Genomic DNA, 21887 nt, shown 5'->3' with positions numbered 1-21887 from the left:
GGTTGGAAATTCTCAACCACTCTTCATCCGAAGACCTCTCCTCCCGCTTTTGTTAATATATTTGAACTTTAGTCGGACATTCACACCTTCTTGCAGCTGAACCACCTCCGCTCCCTGTTTTGATCATGTATGGTCTGGCAATACTACCTTTTCTTATCCGTTTGTGAGTAATTATGGCTGGACATTCACACCTACTTGCAGCCGAACACCACCTCTCTCGCTTTTGATGATGTATGGACCGGCATTCTTACCTTTTCTAACACATTTTTCAGAAATTACGGTCGGAGATTCACACCTACTCACAGCCGAACAACTCCGCTCCCGCATTTGATGGTGTGCAGTCGGACATTCTCACCCTTTCTCATCAGCTTTTTGCAAATTATGATCTGACATTCACACCTACTTGCAGTCGAAAAGCTATGCTCCCGCTTTTGATTATGTTTGGTTGGATGTTCAAACCTTTTCTTAACTGCTTTTTACAAACTTTGGTTGGACGTTCACACCTTCTTGTAGCCGAACACATCCACTCCCTCTTTTGATCATGTGCGGTTTGATTTTCGAAAAATTTTTTTCATGTTTTCTAGCAATTATTGATGGACATTTAGACCTTCTTGCAGCTGAACACCTCCGCTCCTGCTTTTGATCATACCTTGTCAGGCATTCGCACCATGTCTTACCCGCTTTTTACAAACTTTAGTCGAACATTTACACCTTTTTGTAGCCGAACACCACCTCTCTCGCTTTTGATGATGTATGGTTCGGCATTCTTTCCTTTTCTAACACATTTTTCAGCAATTATGGTCGGACATTCACACCTACTCAGAGCCGAACACCTCCGCTCCCGCATTTGATGGTGTATAGTCGGGCATTCTCACCCTTTCTCATCAGCTTTTTGCAAATTATGATCTGACATTCACACCTGCTTTTGATAATGTATGGTTGGGCATTCGCACCTTTTTTTACCCATTTTTCAGGAATTATGGGTGGACATTCACACCTTCTTGCAGCTGAACACCTCCTCTCCTTCTTATGATCATGTGCGGATGATATTCGAAAATTTTCTTTCATGTTTTAAAGCAATTATTGATGGACATTCAGACCTTCTTGCAGCTGAAACACTCTGCTCCCGCTTTTGATGGTGTATAGTCGGGCTTTCGAGCCTTTCCTTCCCGGTTTTTACAAATTATGGTTGGACATTCAGACCTTCTTGCAGCCGAACACCTCCGCTCCCTCTTTTGATCATACATTGTCGGGCATTAGCACCTTTTCTTACCCGCTTTTTACAAACCATAGTCGGACTTTCACATCTTTTAGTAGCCGAACAACTCCGCTCCCGCTATTGATTGTGTACAGTCGGGTATTTTAACCTTTTCTTACCCGCTTTTTACCAACTATGGTTGGACATTCACACCTTCTTACAGCGGAACACCTCCGTTCCCTCTTTTGATGGTGTATGTTCGGGCAGTCAAACCTTTTCTTACCTGCTTTTTACAAACTATGGTCAGACATTCAACCCTTCTTGGAGCCGAACACATCCACTCCTGCTTTTGATTATGTATAGTTGGGCATTCGCACCTTTTCTTACCCATTTTTCAGTAATTATGGGTGTACATTCACACCTTCTTGCAGCCGAACACCTCCGCTCCCTCGTTTGATCATACATTTTCGGGCATTCGCACCTTTTCTCACCCGCTTTTTACAAACCATGGTCGGACTTTCACACCTTTTAGTAGCCGAACAACTCTGCACCCGCTACTGATTGTGTACAGTCGGGTATTTTAACCTTTTCTTACCCGTTTTTTACCAACTATGGTCGGACATTCACACCTTCTTACAGCGGAACACCTCCGCTCCCTCCTTTGATGGTGTATGTTCGGGCATTCGAACCTTTTCTTACCCGCTTTTTACAAACTATGGTCAGACGTTCAAACCTTCTTGTAGCCGAACATATCCACTCCTGCTTTTGATGATGTATGGTTGGGCATTCGAACCTACTTGTTGCCCGCTTTTCATTAATTATGGGTGGACATTCACACCTTGTCTCAGCCAAACACCTCCGCTCCCTGTTTTGATCATGTATGGTTTTACATTCGCACCTTTGCTTACCCTCTTTTTATACTGATTGCTCAAGATTAAGTTGTTCTTTCTCAAACTACAAATTTTTTTTAATTGTTGAAACTTGATTTGAAGTGGATAAATAAGGAAGACAAACAGTTTTAAGTCAGGCTGATAGCAATTAATTTTATAGCAAAATCTGTATTTCGTCATTTGTCGAGAGATGCTTATTGCTGAAGAAGTTATTTCTCATTCTACAAAGTACAACGTTGTTTATCATTGAAACTTGATTAGACATGAATAAATATGAAGGACAAAGCAGTCTTAACTTGGTTTGAGTTAAGGAATTCGTTTTATAGGAGAATCCGAATTCGTGCATAACTCGTAAAATAGAGCTTATTTTCGGATTCCTGAAGAATGAGTCTGGTTCTTTCTCATAATACAAAGTTTGTTCTTTATTGTTGAAACTTCATCAGACCGTTAGATATAGTCGGACTCACCTCGACGCACGGCTTGGGATCTGGAACCAGTACTCTTGAGAGGGGTTGGACTCTCTTCCACTCTGGAGTTGCCCGTGGTGAGAGGCGCAGAGCAGGTGTGGGCATACTTATTGCCCCCCGGCTGTGTGCCAGTACATTGGGGTTTACCCCAGTGAACGAGAGGGTAGCCTCCCTCCGCCGTTGGGTGGGAGGACGAGTCCTGACTGTTGTTTGTGCCTATGCGCCAAACAGCAGTTCAGAGTACCTACCCTTTTTGGAGTCTCTGGGGGAGGCACTGGAGAATGCTCCTACCGGAGACTCCCTCATTCTGCTGGGGGACTTCAATGCTCACGTGGGCAATGACAGTGAGACCTGGAGGGGTGTGATTGGGAGGATCGGGGGGCCCCCCGATCTGAATCAGAGTGGTGTTATGTTGTTGGACTTCTGTGCCAGTCATAGACTGTCCATAACGAACACCATGTTCAGGCATAAGGGTGTCCATATGTGCACTTGGCACCAGGACACCCTTGGCCGCAGTTCGATGATCGACTTTGTGGTTGTATCATCGGACTTGCGGCCGTATGTCCTGGACACTCGGGTGAAGAGAGGGGCGGAGCTGTCAACTGATCACCTGGTGGGGGAGGATGCCGATCAGACCTGGCAGGCCCAAACGTATTGTGAGGGTCTGCTGGGAGCGTTTGTCAGAATCCCCCGTCAGAAGGAGCTTTAACTCCCACCTCCGGCAGAGCTTCAACCATATTTGAGGTGGGGGACATTGAGTCCGAATGGGCCATGTTCCGTGACTCCATTGCCGAGGCAGCTGGTCGGAGTTTTGGCCGTAAGGTGGTCGGTGCCTGTCGTGGCGGCAACCCTCCAACCTGCTGGTGGACACCAGTGGTGAGGGAAGCCGTCAAGCTGAAGAAGGAGTCCTATCGGGCCTTTTTGGCCAGTGGGACCCTGGAAGCAGCTGATAGGTACCGACGGGCCAGACGGGCCGCGGCTTCGGCGGTTGCTGAGGCAAAAACTCGGGCCTGGGAGGAGTTCGGTGAGACCATGGAGAACGATTTCCGGACGGCCTCGAAAAGATTCTGGTCCACCATCCGGCGTCTCAGGGGGGGGAAGCGGCTCACAGTCAACACTGTTTACAGTGGGGACGGGGCTTTGCTGACCTCAACTAGGGATGTTGTGAGTCGGTGGGGGGAGTACTTCGAGGAACTCCTCAATCCTACCAACACGTGCTCGGAAGAGGCAGAGTCGGAGAGCTCAGAGACGGGGCCTCCCATTTCTGGGGCTGAGGTTGCCGAGGTGGTTAAAAAGCTCCTCGGTGGCAAGGCCCCGGGGGTGGATGAGGTCCGTCCTGAGTTTCTCAAGGCTCTGGATGTTGTAGGGCTGTCTTGGCTGACACGCCTCTGCAGTATCGCGTGGACATCGGGGACAGTGCCTCTGTAAGGTCTATTCGGGGGTATTGGAGAGGAGGATCCGTCGGATAATCGAGCCTCGGATTCAGGAGATGCAGTGTGGCTTTCGTCCTGGCCGTGGAACAGTGGACCAGCTGCTGGGAGTTCGCCCAACCAGTCTACATGTGTTTTGTGGACTTGGAGAAAGCGTTCGACCGTGTCCCTCGTGGAGTCCTGTGGGGGTTGCTCCGGGAATATGGAGTGCCGGACCCCTTGATAGGGGCCGTTCGGTCTCTGTATGACCGGTGCCAGAGTTTGGTCCGCATTGCCGGCAGTAAGTGGGATACGTTTCCGGTGAGAGTTGGACTCCGTCAGGGCTGCCCTTTGTCACCAATTCTGTTCCTAACTTTTATGGACAGAATTTCTAGGCGGAGCCAGGGCGTTGAGGGTGTCCGATTTGGCGACCTCAGAATCGGGTCTCTGCTTTTTGCAGATGATGTGGTTCTGTTAGCGTCGTCAGGCCGTGACCTTCAGCTCTTACTGGAGCGATTCGCAGCCGAGTGTGAAGCGGCTGGGATGAGAATCAGCACCTCCAAATCCGAGACTATGGTTCTCAGCCGGAAAAGGGTGGAATGCTCTCTCCGGGTCGGGAATGAGATCCTTCCCCAAGTGGAGGAGTTCAAGTATCTCGGGATCTTGTTCACGAGTGAGGGACGAATGGAGCGGGAGATTGACGGGCGGATCGGTGCGGCGTCTGCAGTGTTGCGGGCTCTGCACCGACCCGTCGTAGTGAAGAGGGAGCTGAGCCAGAAGGCGAAGCTCTCTACTTACTGGTCAATCTACGTTCCCATCCTCACCTATGGTCACGAGTTGTGGGTAGTGACCGAAAGAACAAGATCGCGAATACAAGCAGCCGAAATGGGTTTCCTCCGCAGGGTGTCTGGGCTCTCCCTTAGAGATAGGGTGAGAAGGTCAGTCTTCCGGGAGGGGCTCGGAGTAGAACCGCTGCTCCTCCGCATTGAGAGGAGTCAGATGAGGTGGCTCGGGCATCTGGTTAGGATGCCCCCTGGGCGCCTCCCTGGGGAGGTGTTCCGGGCACGTCCCACTGGGAGGAGAACCCGGGGGAGACCCAGGACACGTTGGAGAGACTATGTCTCTCGGCTGGCCTGGGAACGCCTCGGGGTCCCCCCGGAAGAGCTGGAGGAAGTGGCTGGGGACAGAGACGTCTGGGTTTCTCTGCTCAAGCTCCTGCCCCCGCGACCCGACCCCCGGATAAGCGGCAGATGATGGATGGATGGATGGATATATCCTCCACCAACCAGACTTACAACTCCCGACTAGGGTAGCAGAATTTCTAAGCATCTGCACCCCAAAACTACTATCAAAAATATATAAATTATTGTCTAAGATAGATGACACAATGTCTCTTCCATCCTCAAAATGGGAGGCAGATTTATCCATCAGTTCTGGTCATAGCTTCTAACCACAAATATGTTTGAACACCTTCATAATGACTCGAAATCCTAATTTACAGCTCATACAATACAAAATCCTTCATAGAACACACTATACAGGACAAAGGATGTTCAGGATGGGTCTAACACACTCAAACATCTGCTCACATTGCACAGATAACACACCTGATGATTATGCACATGCTTTGTGGTTTTGTGCGCCTGTCCAGAAGTTCTGGCTTGAAGTCTGTGAGGACCTATCAACATGGCTAAAGTGTAGCATCCCTGCATGCCCCACACTGTGCATACTGGGTGACTTAGACAACATCAACATGGAAATTAACTCAGCACACATGGTTCTCACAGTGTTATGTATCGCAAAGAAAACTATTCTCATGAACTGGAAAGCGAAGAACAATCTGTGTATTAACCAGTTTAGAAATTTTCTTTTAGATTATATTAGCATGGAAACAATGTCTGCCTCCTCAAAACATCAATTGGCTGAATTTCATTCTCTCTGGTCCCCTCTGATTAGTTTGATCACATAGTGGTGGTGGTGGGTTGCTGGGTGATGGTGGGTCTCAGGCCCGGGCTGCTGCAACTGGTGTGACCGGGTGGTTTGTTTGATTGTTTTTTTATGTTGTTTGTTTGTTTTTTGTAGAGGTCCTCCGGGGTGGGGTTGGGTTGAGTGGGGTGGGGCGGGATGGGTACCTTCTGGGGGTACAGTAGCTCCCGGAATATGGTCGCTGCAGGCCCCGAGCCTGGTGGACATCAGGCCCTCCTGCCCATTGTTGGCTCCCAGGTAGCAGGGATGCCTATTACAGCCAGTCCCTGGCTGCCCTCTCTGGGGGAGAGTAGCTCCCCCGGTATATATCCCCATACCCCTCTCCCTTCTGGCTCCTGTACACAGCACACACTCACACATGAAGGGTTTTGGGGGCGTGTGTGTTCGGTGGGGTGTAGTGGATGGGGCCACGTAGGTGGTCCCCTTTGGTTGCACTCTGCAGTTCCCTGCCCCTGTTTTAATTACACCTTAGACATTACTACTTATCAAACACACTCACACACACACATTAGGTCTTGGGGGGTGGTTACACTGAGTGGCATCTGGTGGGCGGGGCTCTTTGGGTATGTAGGCTGCTCCCAGTTCTACAAGTTTGGCTGCCCCTCAATTTTAATTGCTCACTATTAGAAAATATTGAAGAGCCAGAAGGGTGAGGGGAGGGGTCTTCTTCGCACACCCCTGCTTCCTGGTGTCTGTTCGGGGCAGAAGGGGCCAGGAGGATTAATTAATTGTTCTGCTGGTTCGGGGTCTGTGGTGGCTGGGGGGTTGCTGGCCCCCTGGTGTGCCCGCTGCACTATACCCCAGCAGAGTCGAGGGAGGTAGGACGTGTGGATGTGTGGATGTATGGGACGTGAAAGTGTGTGTGGTAATGATTGGGCCTGGATCTGGGACTTGCTGTCGCCTGGCCTGCCTGTGCTTCTCCCGATGGGGCGTCAGCGTTGCCTCTCCCCACTGCTCGCAACTTCACCCACCTGTGGGCACGTCTTGACTTCCAGGGCACTTGGCAAGGGGCGCTGGGGCAGGCGCTGACCCACTTTGTGGCTGTCTGGGGCGCTTTGCCCTCCTGGGTATTGGGTGGGGCCTCTGCCGGGGGGTTTGGGGGCGCTCGGGCCCCTGGGGCCCGGGTCCAGTGCACGGCCCATGTCTGGGCGGCTGGGGCCTGGCGGGGTCGGTGGGCTGTTGCCCCTGGCTCCCGGAGGGCCTCTGCCCTATGCTTATGGGGGCTCTTTCCGGGGGCTTCCTCTGCAGTCTTCTGGGTGGATGCGTGGTTGCCCCTGCGGTGGGCTGCCTGGGTTCTGTGCTCTGTGGGGGCTGCTGGTGGCCTGGGTCTTGTGGCCCTCTCTGCCTGCTTCTGATTGCTTGGGGGGGGCTGTGGATTGTGGCCCTGTACGCTTATACACTCATAACTAAGCACGGTTATCATGTAGGTCCTGTGCCATGGGTGTTGCATGTTCTCACACACACACACACACACACACATTCATTAGTCCAGTAGCATGGTCGCTAAGCAGTTGATGTATTATCATGTCGTCTCAGGTCATCTATATCCACAGCTGTGTTGTATGCGATTGCCGCTTCTTGTGCTTGTTTTTGTTTGTTTGTGTGTTTGTTTTTTCTCTGCTTGTCTGCTTTCAGGTGCTCCTGGTGGCGCTAAGGCTGGATTCCCCTCAGAGGCCATGGATTGTTGTCTGTTTTGTTTTTACAGGTGTAGCAGCTGGTTGTCTGGTTTTTGTTTCTATTTTTGTTCTGTTTCCTCTTCTTTCCTCTTCTTCTTTCCTTGTCCCCCGGTCCGGTTCAGTTCAGTTCATGTCATATATTGTAAACAGAAATAAATAAATGGGCATCAAGGGGAGCTTTACATTTATAAAACTTCCCTTGGCAAAGCAAATCTGTTTGGCATCAAAGGTATTCAGACTACAATTCTTCTGACATAATGCTGAACAGGACAAGGGGAAAAAAAAAAAAAAGTAAAGAAGACAGTTCTGCCGAAAGTCAGGGACTAGACCTGTTCTAAGTTCTATACTTTTTAAAAGGGGCATGTTTATCAACTATGGAATTAGAAGATTTACAAAAATGGTCAAGTGCTAGATCTTCATCTGAGATTTTAACAGTGTCATATAACTATTCAACAGATCAGTTAAAAAAAAGCCTGCTCATGGAGATGTTTCAGGATCTGGATACCAAGCGTGGACCTAATGTTTTCATTTTTGCAATTCTGATACAGGCTATTGAGCAGTGATAACTAACACCAAGTTCAGATACTGCGGATATTCTACCTTTGATTTGTTAAGATTGAGCCAATCAGGGACAACCTTGAAGGATCTCTTTGGTTTTGTAGGATCAGTAATTACCTGAGAAAGGTTGATATTGGTACACACCTTTTTTAAATGATCAGAGGCAGAGTTCAACTTGTTTAAATTAAAATTGCCACACAGAGATTGGGTTTAGGCCACATGCACACAGAATGACATCAACAAATATAAGAAATATTAAACATTTACACATAGATTTTTGAATACATGTAGAGGAATGATACTTTGAAATGTGCTCATTGCGGAGTTATGATCAGTTGAGTAATGAAGGTTGAACTATATGGGAAAGAGGTTCTATTCCCAGCATCATGATGGACACTCCTGATATAGAAGGTTTCGCTAACTCATTGGAATTGTTTTACTATTTTAATATGCATGTGCAATGAAGAATTGCTTGCTGCTGATAAATGCAAAGAAGAACAGCTTACACATAGATGCTCACATATAGGTTGCTGAATGCAATGAAGACCTGCTTATCCAGTAAAGTTCAATGTCAATGTGTAATATTCAATTAGGATTTGCAAAACAGTGAAGTTAAACAATGAATGGGTCCATAGTCGGTATGAGAAGACTACAGGAATATTTACCTGGGTGTACGTTCAAACAGAGATGAGAAAATCGCGATAAATAATTGTTTGTTTGTTTGTTAGTATGTATATGAATGTTATGTGTATAAACTGTGTTGAGTTATAGTTACTCAGTAGTGTCTCAGTGAAACAACCGACGGGGGATGCCTTGCGGTGACAACAAAAGCAGTGTTTTACTGATCAGTCAAGTTGCTCCAGTGTACTCCATACAAACTGGTTGGCTACTGAAGGGATAGAAAATGGGGAATTCTTGTTTTAAAGCAAACAAGGAATTAGATGGGAAAAATACATGTTTTAACGGGACCCAGACAATATTAAATACTCAGACAGATGGGAGAAGAAGTGTAGTTTTGTAGGAAATCACAAAATTATTACATAGAATTAGTGAAATCAATTGAAGAATGCCTTTCTGAAGAGCTGTTTACCACAGATGAGCAGCTTTGCGACCAAGCACATTGTAGATCGCTTTACTGCCAAAATGATCTAATTTAATGGATTGGTTTAGACATGCATAACAGCATTTTAAGAACAAAGAGAGAAACAAAAAGGGACAACGCTTCATGGTGGAAGGTGATGTATAAATAAAAGTGTATATGATGAAGGGGGTGGCAACACCCATTCCGAAATCCCGCCATTCCGACATCCCGCTATTCCGACATCCCACCATTCCGACATACCACCATTCCGACATACCACCATTCCGACATGCAAACGTCCCACCATTCCGACGTTCAAATGTCCCACCATTCCGACAAGGCTTTCTGTATAAGGAAATGTGTGTTACTCAACAGGTGAGTCCCTTCTTTCTGTTCATGCAATTTATATGTTTAACACATGTTTATAGACAAGCGTTATTAAAAACACAAAGTCTCGGCAACTGGAGGAGGAGAAGCAGTCCGCGGTGGTTTTCAATCACACACTCCAATGCCACTTGTTTCAACTTCCGAAAATTTAATCCAGGAAAAAAAGGCTTACAAACATGGACCAAAACGGCTCCATAACACGCACAAGAATCCAAAAGAAACGAAAATTAACTAAAAGAAAGCAAATAAACAGTATGAAGTGGTCAAAATTGGTTTTACGCATGCCTATGTGCGTCTGGCACATGCGTCTTCGGGCTCTTCCACATTGGTTTGTGGATGAAAGCTATATGTTCATCTGTAATGTCATGTAAAAACAATCTCTACATGACATTTACTCCCAGGTGTGACCAGTTACGTCCTTAAGATATCAACAGGCTGTATAAAGCCTTGCGCAACGGCTGTGTGTTTGTGCCAAATGCGCAAAGCCCATCCGCGCTTCCCAAAATTGGAGCGAGTACTCATAAATCACGTGAATAACATGAATAAACGTTTTTACTGCATTTTGTTGTGTTTTATACGTTCTATGCTGTCATTTCTCTCTTCTCCTATTGGCAAGGCAAGGCAGAGTGCTCGCAACTGTGTCCTGTGCCGTAGCCGTGATATCTGTGCAATTATTACTTTTGCATATGATGACAGCGTGCAAAAGACGCATGGGCTCTGTGGAGAGCTCCGCTCCAGCTGGCTGCTGTGACAGCTCACTGACAATGTATTTCTGCTTAATCAGTTTCAGTCTCGCCAGAGTTACATTAATATTTGTATTTTTATATTTGAAATTCAGGGGATTTTGATAATAGATTATTAAAGTTTGTTTGCGAGGCTGTGGCCTCTGCATGTGCAAAGCTTGTGCGCCAAAATTTAGGGCGTATTTGCGCCGGCATATCATTAGTGCAAAATGTTTTGGGTAAAAAATAGGCTATTAAAAGGAACTGTCGTAATGGCGGTATGTTAAAAAAAACAAAAAACATACCGCCATTCCGACCATAGGAGGAAAAAAGTGTCGGAATGGTGGGACGTTTGATAAAAAATTAAGTGTCGCCATTCCGACAATTGGAGACCCATGTCGGAATGGCGAGATGTCGGAATGGCAGCATGTAACCATGATGAAGGAGAGACCATTTGAGCAGCACAGCCATTTCACAGCACAGGGACAGCAGTCCAAGTTACAGGATCTCCCACGTGGTATCACCTGTCACATTGTGTCAAGGCATCAAAAGAAGAAAAAATCACCAAACTCAAGGACAAAAAGACGAAGACGCCGGTGAACGAAGAGAGAGTACTGACAAACCAGAAATACAAAAGGATTCTCGATATCAAGATCCAGAAGAAGAGGCTAACAATGCCACGAACACTTACGATGCTGGGAATGATGCCAGCAATGAACAGAGAAGAAGATTCAGTGTCATCAATCTGCAACACGTGCCTCTAATGAGGGGGTGAATATAGAATCCTCAACGATTACAACGTCTCTGGGAACTGTGACAAAAACAAGGTTTAAACCATTTTGATATATATTGTAACCTATTGGCTAAGGAATAGTGCTGAAAATGAGGTAAATCTAATCCACCATTGTCCTTGGTCTTCTGTAACTTTTGGTAGTATCATCATTTTAATGGATGTAATTCTCCCCATAAGTGATATAGGTAAGGACTTCCAACGAGAGAGATCGTCCTCTACTGTCTTTAATAATTGCACATAATTTAGCTTTGTTAGCTCTGAGAGCCTGGAGGAAATGTTTATGCCTAAATATCTAATATTTCCTGACTGTAAAGTGATCGCAGGTATATTATGGACCCTACAGTTAATGGGCAGAACTGTGGTCTTAGACCAGTTGATAGAGTAGTCAGAAAGTGTTGAGAATTTATTTATGAGTGTGATCGTGTGAGTGAGAGACGTCTGTGAGTTCTGAAGGAAAAGTAATACATCATCAGCATAAAGCATTATTTTATGCTCAATATTTTGGGATTAATTACTCACAAACGGGTAAGAAAAGGTAGTATTGCCAGACCATACATGATCAAAAAAGGGAGTGGAGGTCGTTCAGCTGCAAGAAGGTGTGAATGTCTTGTCCGGCATTCTAGTCTCTTCTAACACATTTTTCAGCAATTATGGTTGGACATTCACACCTACTCACAGCCGAACACTTCCGCTCCCGCATTTGATGGTGTATAGCCGGGCATTCTCACCCTTTCTCATCAGCTTTTTGCAAATTATGATCTGACATTCACACCTACTTGCAGTCGAACAGCTCTACTCCCGCTTTTGATTATGTTTGGTTGGATATTCGAACCTTTTCTTAACTGCTTTTTACAAACTTTGGTCGGACGTTCACACCTTCTTGCAGCCGAACACATCCACTTCCACTTTTGATGGTATATATTCGGGCATTCGAACCTTTTCTTACCCGCTTTTTACAAACCGTGGTCGGACATTCACACCGTCTTACAGCGGAACATCTCCGCTCCCGCTCTTGATGACATCATCAAATGCGGGAGCGGAGTTGTTCGGCTGTGAGTAGGTGTGAATCTCCGAGCATAGTTTGTAAAAAGGGGGTAAGAATAGGTTCGAATGCCCGAACATACACTATCAAAACAGGGAGCTGAGGTGGCTCAGCTGCAAGGTGTGAATGTCTGACTATAGTTTGTAAATAAGGTGCGAATGCCCAACAATGTATAATCAAAAGAGGGAGTGGAGGTTTTCGGCTACAAGAAGGTTTGAATGTCCGACCATAGTTTGTAAAAAGCGGGTAAGAAAAGGTTCAAGCGCCTGACTATACACCATCAAAAGCGGGAGCAGAGGTGTTCCGCTGTAAGACGGTGTGAATGTCCGACCATATTTGGTAAAAAGCGGGTAAGAAAAGGTTAAAATACCCGACTGTACACAATCAATAGCGGGAGAGGTGTTCAGCTGCAAGAAGGTGTGAATGTCCACCCATAATTACTGAAAAATGGGTAAGAAAAGGTGCGAATGCCCAACCATACATTATCAAAAGCAGGTGTGAATGTCAGATCATAATTTGCAAAAAGCTGATGAGAAAGGGTGAGAATGCCCGACTATACACCATCAAATGCGGGAGCGGAGTTGTTCGGCTGTGAGTAAGTGTGAATCTCCGACCATAATTGCTGAAAAATGTGTTAGAAAAGGTAAGAATGCCGGCCCATACATCATCAAAAGCGGGAGAGGTGGTGTTCGGCTGCAAGTAGGTGTGAATGTCCAGCCATAATTACTAACAAATGGGTAGGAAAAGGTAGTATTGCCAGACCATAAATGATCAAAACAGGGAGCGGGGGTGGTTCAGCTGCAAGAAGGTGTGAATGTCCGACTAAAGTTCAAATATATTAACAAAAGCGGGAGGAGAGGTCTTTGGATGAGAGTGGTTGAGAATTTCCAACCATAATCTATAAAATTCGGTGAAAAAAAGGTGTGATAGAACACTAAAAGGTGGAGCGGAAGTGTTCGGCTGCAAGAAGGTGTGAATGTCCGACTATATTTGGTGAAAAGCAGGTGAAGCAAGGTCTGAATGCCCAACCTTACATTATCAAAAGCGAGATCAGAGGTGTTTGGCTGCAAGAAGGCCATAGTTTGCCAAAAGCGGGTAAGCTGCGAATGACCGACTAAATATCAACAAAAGGTCTTCGGATGCAAGTGGGTGTGAATATCCCACCATACAAGTATGGTGGAGAGGAAGCTGTGAACAGCCGACCATAGTTTGCAAAAAGCGGGTGAGAAAAGGTGCGAATGTCCAACCATACATGATCAAAACAGGGAGCGGAGGTGTTTGGCTGTGACAAGGTGTGAATGTCCACCCAAAATTAATGAAAAGCGGGTAAAACGTAGGTTTGAATGCCCAAGCATACATCATCAAAAGAAGGAGTGGATGTGTTCGGCTACAAGAAGGTTTGAATGTCCGAGCATAGTTTGTAAAAAGCGGGTAAGAAAAGGTTCGAATGCCCAAACATACACCATCAAAAGAGGGAGCGGAGGTGTTCCGCTGTAAGGTGTGAATGTCCAACCATAGTTGGTAAAAAGCGGGTAAGAAAAGGTTAAAATACCCGACTGTACACAATCAATAGGGGGAGCGGAGTTGTTCGGCTACAAGAAGGTGTGAAAGTCAAACCATGGTTTGTAAAAAGCTGGTAAGAAAAGGTTCGAATGCCCGAATATATACCATCAAAAGCGGAAGCGGAGGTGTTCGGCTGCAAGAAGGTGTGAACGTCCGACCAAAGTTTGTAAAAAGCAGTTAAGAAAAGGTTCGAATATCCAACCAAACATAATCAAAAGCGGGAGCAGAGCTGTTCGACTGCAAGTAGGTGTGAATGTCCAGCCATAATTACTCACAAACGGGTAAGAAAAGGTAGTATTGCCAGACCATACATGATCAAAACAGGGAGCTGAGGTGGTTCAGCACCAAGGTGTGAATGTCTGACTATAGTTTGTAAAAAGCGGGTAAGATAAGGTGCGAATGCCCGACAATGTATAATCAAAAGAGGGAGCAGAGGTTTTCGGCTACAAGAAGGTTTGAATGTCCGACCATAGTTTGTAAAAAGCGGGTAAGAAAAGGTTCAAATGCCTGACTATACACCATCAAAAGCGGGAGCGGAGATGTTCCGCTGTAAGACGGTGTGAATGTCCGACCATAGTTGGTAAAAAGCAGGTAAGAAAAGGTTAAAATACCCGACTGTACACAATCAATAGGAATGAATTTTATAGCAAAATCCTGAATCATGCATAACTCCGCAAAAGGAACGTATTGCTCAAACAAAGGGATGCTTCTTTCTCATTCAGGGTAATATGAGGAACTTTATGCTTTATACATTTTAGACATGGATAACTATGAAGGACAAAGCAATTTTAACTTGGTTTGAGCAAAGCAATTCATTTTATAGGAAAATCCGAAATCGTGCAGGACTCATGAAAGTAAGCTTATTCTCGGATTCCTGATCCTCCAGTGTTGCTCTTTCCTATACTGCAAAATACAGCCTTGTTCTTTGTTGAAATCGATATAGACATTGATAAATATGAAGGACAAAGCAGTTTCCACTTTGTTTGAGTGAAGGAATTAATTTTATAGCAAAATCCCAAATCAAGCAGAAAGTATGAAAATAAGGTTGTTTTCGGATTCCTGATCCTTCAGTGTTGCTATTTCTTCTACTGCAAAATACAATGTTGTTCTTTGTTGAAGTCAATCTAGACATTGATAAATATGAAGGACAAAGAAGTTTTCACTTGGTTTGAGTGAAGGAATTCATTTTATACATAAAATCCCAAATCATGCAGAACGTATGAAAATAAGCTCATTCTCGGATTCCTGATCCTTCAGTGTTGCTTTTTCTTCTACTGCAAAATACAATGTTGTTCTTTGTTGAAGTCAATCTAGACATTGATAAATATGAAGGACAAAGCAGTTTTAACTTGGTTTGAGTGAAGGAATTCATTTTATACATAAAATCCCAAATCATGCAGAACGTATGAAAATAAGCTTATTCTCGGATTACTGATCCTTCAGTGTTGCTCTTTCTTCTACTGCAAAATCCAGTGTTGTTCTTTGTTGAAGTCAATCTAGACATTGATAAATATGAAGGACAAAGCAGTTTTAACATAGTTTGAGTGAAGGCATTCATTTATAGTAAAATCAATAATCGTGCAGAACTCATGAAAATAAGCTTATTCTCGGATTCCTAAAACTTTTGATTTGCTCTTTCTTTACTGCAAAGTACAATGTTGTTCTTTGTTGAAGTCGATCTAGACATTGATAAATATGAAGGACAAAGCAGTTTTCACTTGGTTTGAGTGAAGGATTTGCAGCTGAAAACCTCCCGCTCCCGCTTTTGATTGTGTGTAGTCGGGCTTTCGAGCCTTTTCTTACCCGGTTTTTAGAAATTATGGTTGGACATTCAGACCTTGCAGCCGAAGACCTCCACTCCCTCTTTTGATCATACATTGTCGGGCATTCGCACCTTGTCTTACCCGCTTTTTACAAACTATAGTCAGACATTCACACCTTGCAGCTGAACCACCTCCGCTCCCTGTTTTGATCATGTATGGTCTGGCAATACTACCTTTTCTTACCCGTTTGTGAGTAATTATGGCTGGACATTCACACCTACTTGCAGTCGAATAGCTCTGCTCCCGCTTTTGATTATGTTTGGTTGGATATTCGAACCTTTTCTTAACTGCTTTTTACAAACTTTGGTCGGACGTTAACACCTTCTTGCAGCCGAACACCTCCGCTTCCGCTTTTGATGGTATATATTCGGGCATTCGAACCTTTTCTTACCAGCTTTTTACAAACGATGGTTGGACTTTCACACCTTCTTGTAGCCGAACAACTCCGCTCCCCCTATTGATTGTGTACAGTCGGGTATTTTAACCTTTTCTTACCCGCTTTTTACCAACTATGGTCGGACATTCACACCGTCTTACAGCGGAACACCTCCGCTCCCGCTTTTGATCATACATTGTCGGGCATTCGCACCTTTTCTTACCCGTTTTTTACAAATCATGGTCGGACTTTCACACATTCTTGTAGCCAAACACATCCGCTCCCGCTATTGATTGTGTACAGTCGGGTATTTTAACCTTTTCTTACCCACTTTTTACCAACTATGGTCGGACATTCACACCGTCTTACAGCGGAACACCTCCGCTCCCGCTTTTGATGGTGTATAGTCAGGCATTTGAACCTTTTGTTACCCGCTTTTTACAAACTATGGTCGGACATTCAAACCTTCTTGTAGCCAAAAACCTCCGCTCCCTCTTTTGATCATACATTGTCGGGCATTCGCACCTTTTCTTACCCGTTTTTTACAAACCATGGTCGGACTTTCACACATTCTTGTAGCCAAACACATCCGCTCCCGCTATTGATTGTGTACAGTCGGGTATTTTAACCTTTTCTTACCCACTTTTTACCAACTATGGTCGGACATTCACACCTTACAGCGGAACACCTCCGCTCCCTCTTTTGATGGTGTATGTTTGGGCATTCGAACCTTTTCTTACCCGCTTTTTACAAACAATGCTTGGACATTCAAACCTTCTTGTAGCCGAACACATCCACTCCTTCTTTTGATGATGTATGCTTGGGCATTCAAACCTACTTTTTACTCGCTTTTCATTAATTTTGGGTGGACATTCACACCTTGTCACAGCCAAACACCTCCGCTCCCTGTTTTGATCATGTATGGTTGGACATTCGCACCTTTTCTCACCCGCTTTTTGCAAACTATGGTCGGCTGTTCACAGCTTCCTCTCCACCATACTTGTATGGTGGGATATTCACACCCACTTGCATCCGAAGACCTTTTGTTGATATTTAGTTGGTCATTCGCAGCTTACCCGCTTTTGGCAAACTATGGCCTTCTTGCAGCCAAACACCTCTGATCTCGCTTTTGATAATGTAAGGTTGGGCATTCAGACCTTGCTTCACCTGCTTTTCACCAAATATAGTCGGACATTAAAACCTTCTTGCAGCCGAACACTTCCGCTCCACCTTTTAGTGTTCTATCACACCTTTTTTTCACCGAATTTTATAGATTATGGTTGGAAATTCTCAACCACTCTCATCCGAAGACCTCTCCTCCCGCTTTTGTTAATATATTTGAACTTTAGTCGGACATTCACACCTTCTTGCAGCTGAACCACCTCCGCTCCCTGTTTTGGTCATGTATGGTCTGGCAATACTACCTTTTCTTACCCGTTTGTGAGTAATTATGGCTGGACATTCACACCTACTTGCAGCCGAACACCACCTCTCTCGCTTTTGATGATGTATGGACCGGCATTCTTACCTTTTCTAACACATTTTTCAGAAATTACGGTCGGAGATTCACACCTACTCACAGCCGAACAACTCCGCTCCTGCATTTGATGGTGTGCAGTCGGACATTCTCACCCTTTCTCATCAGCTTTTTGCAAATTATGATCTGACATTCACACCTACTTGCAGTCGAAAAGCTATGCTCCCGCTTTTGATTATGTTTGGTTGGATATTCAAACCTTTTCTTAACTGCTTTTTACAAACTTTGGTTGGACGTTCACACCTTCTTGTAGCCGAACACATCCACTCCTGCTTTTGATGATGTATGGTTGGGCATTCGCACCTTTTTTTTACCCATTTGTCAGGAATAATGGGTGGACATTCACACCTTCTTGCAGCTGAACACCTCCTCTCCCACTTATGATCATGTGCGCTTTGATTTTCGAAAATTTTCTTTCATGTTTTCTAGCAATTATTGATGGACATTTAGACCTTCTTGCAGCTGAACACCTCCGCTCCTGCTTTTGATCATACCTTGTCAGGCATTCGCACCATGTCTTACCCGCTTTTTACAAACTTTAGTCGAACATTTACACCTTTTTGCAGCCGAACACCACCTCTCTCGCTTTTGATGATGTATGGTCCGACATTCTTTCCTTTTCTAACACATTTTTCAGCAATTATGGTCGGACATTCACACCTACTCAGAGCCGAACACCTCCGCTCCCGCATTTGATGGTGTATAGTCGGGCATTCTCACCCTTTCGCATCAGCTTTTTGCAAATTATGATCTGACATTCACACCTGTATTTGATAATGTATGGTTGGGTATTCGCACCTTTTTTTACCCATTTTTCAGGAATTATGGTTGGACATTCAGACCTTCTTGCAGCCGAACACCTCCGCTCCCTCTTTTGATCATACATTGTCGGGCATTCGAACCTTTTCTTACCAGCTTTTTACAAACCATGGTTGAACTTTCACACCTTCTTGTAGCTGAACAACTCCGCTCCCGCTATTGATTGTGTACAGTCAGGTATTTTAACCTTTTCTTACCCGCTTTTTACCAACTATGGTCAGACATTCACACCGTCTTACAGCGGAACACCTCCGCTCCCGCTTTTGATGGTGTATAGTCAGGCATTTGAACCTTTTCTTACCCGCTTTTTACAAACTATGGTCGGACATTCAAACCTTCTTGTAGCCGAAAACCTCCGCTCCCTCTTTTGATCATACATTGTCGGGCATTCGCACCTTTTCTTACCCGTTTTTTACAAACCATGGTCGGACTGTCACACATTCTTGTATCCAAACACATCCGCTCCCGCTATTGATTGTGACAGTCGGGTATTTTAACCTTTTCTTACCCGTTTTTTACCAACTATGGTCGGACATTCACACCTTCTTACAGCGGAACACCCCCGCTCCCTCTTTTGATAGTGTATGTTTGGGCATTCGAACCTTTTCTTACCCGCTTTCTACAAACTATGCTCGGACATTCAAACCTTCTTGTAGCCGAACACATCCACTCCTGCTTTTGATGATGTATGGTTGGGCATTCAAACCTAATTTTTTGCCCGCTTTTCATTAATTTTGGGTGGACATTCACACCTTGTCACAGCCAAACACCTCCGCTCCCTGTTTTGATTATGTATGGTTGGACATTCGCACCTTTTCTCACCCGCTTTTTGCAAACTATGGTTGGCTGTTCACAGCTTCCTCTCCACCATACTTGTATCGTGGGATGTTCACACCCAGTTGCATCCGAAGACCTCCGCCCCCACTTTTGTTGATATTTAGTTGGTCATTCGCAGCTAACCCGCTTTTGGCAAACTATGGCCTTCTTGCAGCCAAACACCTCTGATCTCGCTTTTGATGATGTAAGGTTGGGCATTCAGACCTTGCTTCACCTGCTTTTCACCAAATATAGTCGGACATTCACACCTTCTTGCAGCCGAACACTTCCGCTCCACCTTTTAGTGTTCTATCACACCTTTTTTTCACCGAATTTTATAGATTATGGTTGGAAATTCTCAACCACTCTCATCCGAAGACCTCTCCTCCCGCTTTTGTTAATATATTTGAACTTTAGTCGGACATTCACACCTTCTTGCAGCTGAACCACCTCCGCTCCCTGTTTTGATCATGTATGGTCTGGCAATACTACCTTTTCTTACCCGTTTGTGAGTAATTATGGCTGGACATTCACACTTACTTGCAGCCGAACACCACCTCTCTCGCTTTTGATGATGTATGGACCGGCATTCTTACCTTTTCTAACACATTTTTCAGAAATTACAGTCGGAGATTCACACCGACTCACAGCCGAACAACTCCGCTCCCGCATTTGATGGTGTGCAGTCGGACATTCTCACCCTTTCTCATCAGCTTTTTGCAAATTATGATCTGACATTCACACCTACTTGCAGTCGAAAAGCTATGCTCCCGCTTTTGATTATGTTTGGTTGGATATTCAAACCTTTTCTTAACTGTTTTTTACAAACTTTGGTTGGACGTTCACACCTTCTTGTAGCCGAACACATCCACTCCTGCTTTTGATGATGTATGGTTGGGCATTCGCACCTTTTTTTTACCCATTTTTCAGGAATTATGGGTGGACATTCACACCTTCTTGCAGCTGAACACCTCTCCTTCTTATGATCATGTGCGGATGATATTCGAAAATTTTCTTTCATGTTTTAAAGCAATTATTGATGGACATTCAGACCTTCTTGCAGCTGAACCACTCTGCTCCCGCTTTTGATGGTGTATAGTCGGGCTTTCGAGCCTTTCCTTCCCGGTTTTTACAAATTATGGTTGGACATTCAGACCTTCTTGCAGCCGAACACCTCCGCTCCCTCTTTTGATCATACATTGTCTGGCATTCGAACCTTTTCTCACCAGCTTTTTACAAACCATGGTTGGACTTTCACACCTTCTTGTAGCCGAACAACTCCGCTCCCGCTATTGATTGTGTACAGTCGGGTATTTTAACCTTTTCTTACCTGCTTTTTACCAACTATGGTCGGACATTCACACCGTCTTACAGCGGAACACCTCCGCTCCCGCTTTTGATGGTGTATAGTCAGGCATTTGAACCTTTTCTTACCCGCTTTTTACAAACTATGGTCGGACATTCAAACCTTCTTGTAGCCGAAAACCTCCGCTCTCTCTTTTGATTATACAATGTTGGGCATTCGCACCTTATCTTACCCGCTTTTTACAAACTATAGTCAGACATTCACACCTTGCAGCTGAACAACCTCAGCTCCCTGTTTTGATCATGTATGGTCTGGCAATACTACCTTTTCTTACAAGTTTGTGAGTAATTATGGCTGGACATTCACACCTACTTGCAGTCGAAAAGCTCTGCTCCCGCTTTTGATTATGTTTGGTTGGATATTCGAAACTTTTCTTAACTGCTTTTTACAAACTTTGGTCGGACGTTCACACCTTCTTGCAGCCGAACACCTCCGCTTCCGCTTTTGATGGTATATATTCGGGCATTCGAACCTTTTCTTAGCAGCTTTTTACAAACCATGGTTGAACTTTCACACCTTCTTGTAGCCGAACAACTCCGCTCCCGCTATTTATTGTGTACAGTCAGGTATTTTAACCTTTTCTTACCCGCTTTTTACCAACTATGGTCGGACATTCACACCGTCTTACAGCGGAACACCTCCGCTCCCGCTTTTGATGGTGTATAGTCAGGCATTTGAACCTTTTCTTACCCGCTTTTTTTTTTTTATGGTCGGACATTCAAACCTTCTTGTAGCCGAAAACCTCCGCTCCCTCTTTTGATCATACATTGTCGGGCATTCGCACCTTTTCTTACCCGTTTTTTACAAACCATGGTCGGACTGTCACACATTCTTGTAGCCAAAAACATCCGCTCCCGCTATTGATTGTGTACAGTCGGGTATTTTAACCTTTTCTTACCCGTTTTTTACCAACTATGGTCGGACATTCACACCTTCTTACAGCGGAACACCTCCGCTCCCTCTTTTGATAGTGTATGTTCGGGCATTCGAATCTATTCTTACCAACCTTTTTACAAAATATGCTCGGAGATTCACACCTACTCACAGCCGAACAACTCCGCTCCCGCATTTGATGGTGTATAGTCGGGCATTCTCACCGTTTCTCATCAGCTTTTTGCAAATTATGATCTGACATTCACACCTACTTGCAGTCGAACAGCTCTGCTCCCGCTTTTGATAATGTTTGGTTGGATATTCGAAACTTTTCTTAACTGCTTTTTACAAACTTTGGTAGGACGTTCAAACTTTCAAGCAGCCGAACACCTCCGCTTCTGCTTTTGATGTTGTATATTCGGGCATACAAACCTTTTCTTACCCACTTTTTACAAACCATGGTCAGAGTTTCACTCTTTGTTGCTGAACAACTCCGCTCCCTCTT

The sequence above is a fragment of the Leuresthes tenuis genome, unplaced genomic scaffold (assembly GCF_036924035.1).
Source record: "Leuresthes tenuis unplaced genomic scaffold, fLeuTen1.0.hap1 SCAF_20, whole genome shotgun sequence".
In the NCBI taxonomy this organism is placed as follows: Eukaryota; Metazoa; Chordata; class Actinopteri; order Atheriniformes; family Atherinopsidae; genus Leuresthes; species Leuresthes tenuis.
Note: the sequence above shows the minus strand (reverse complement) of the source record.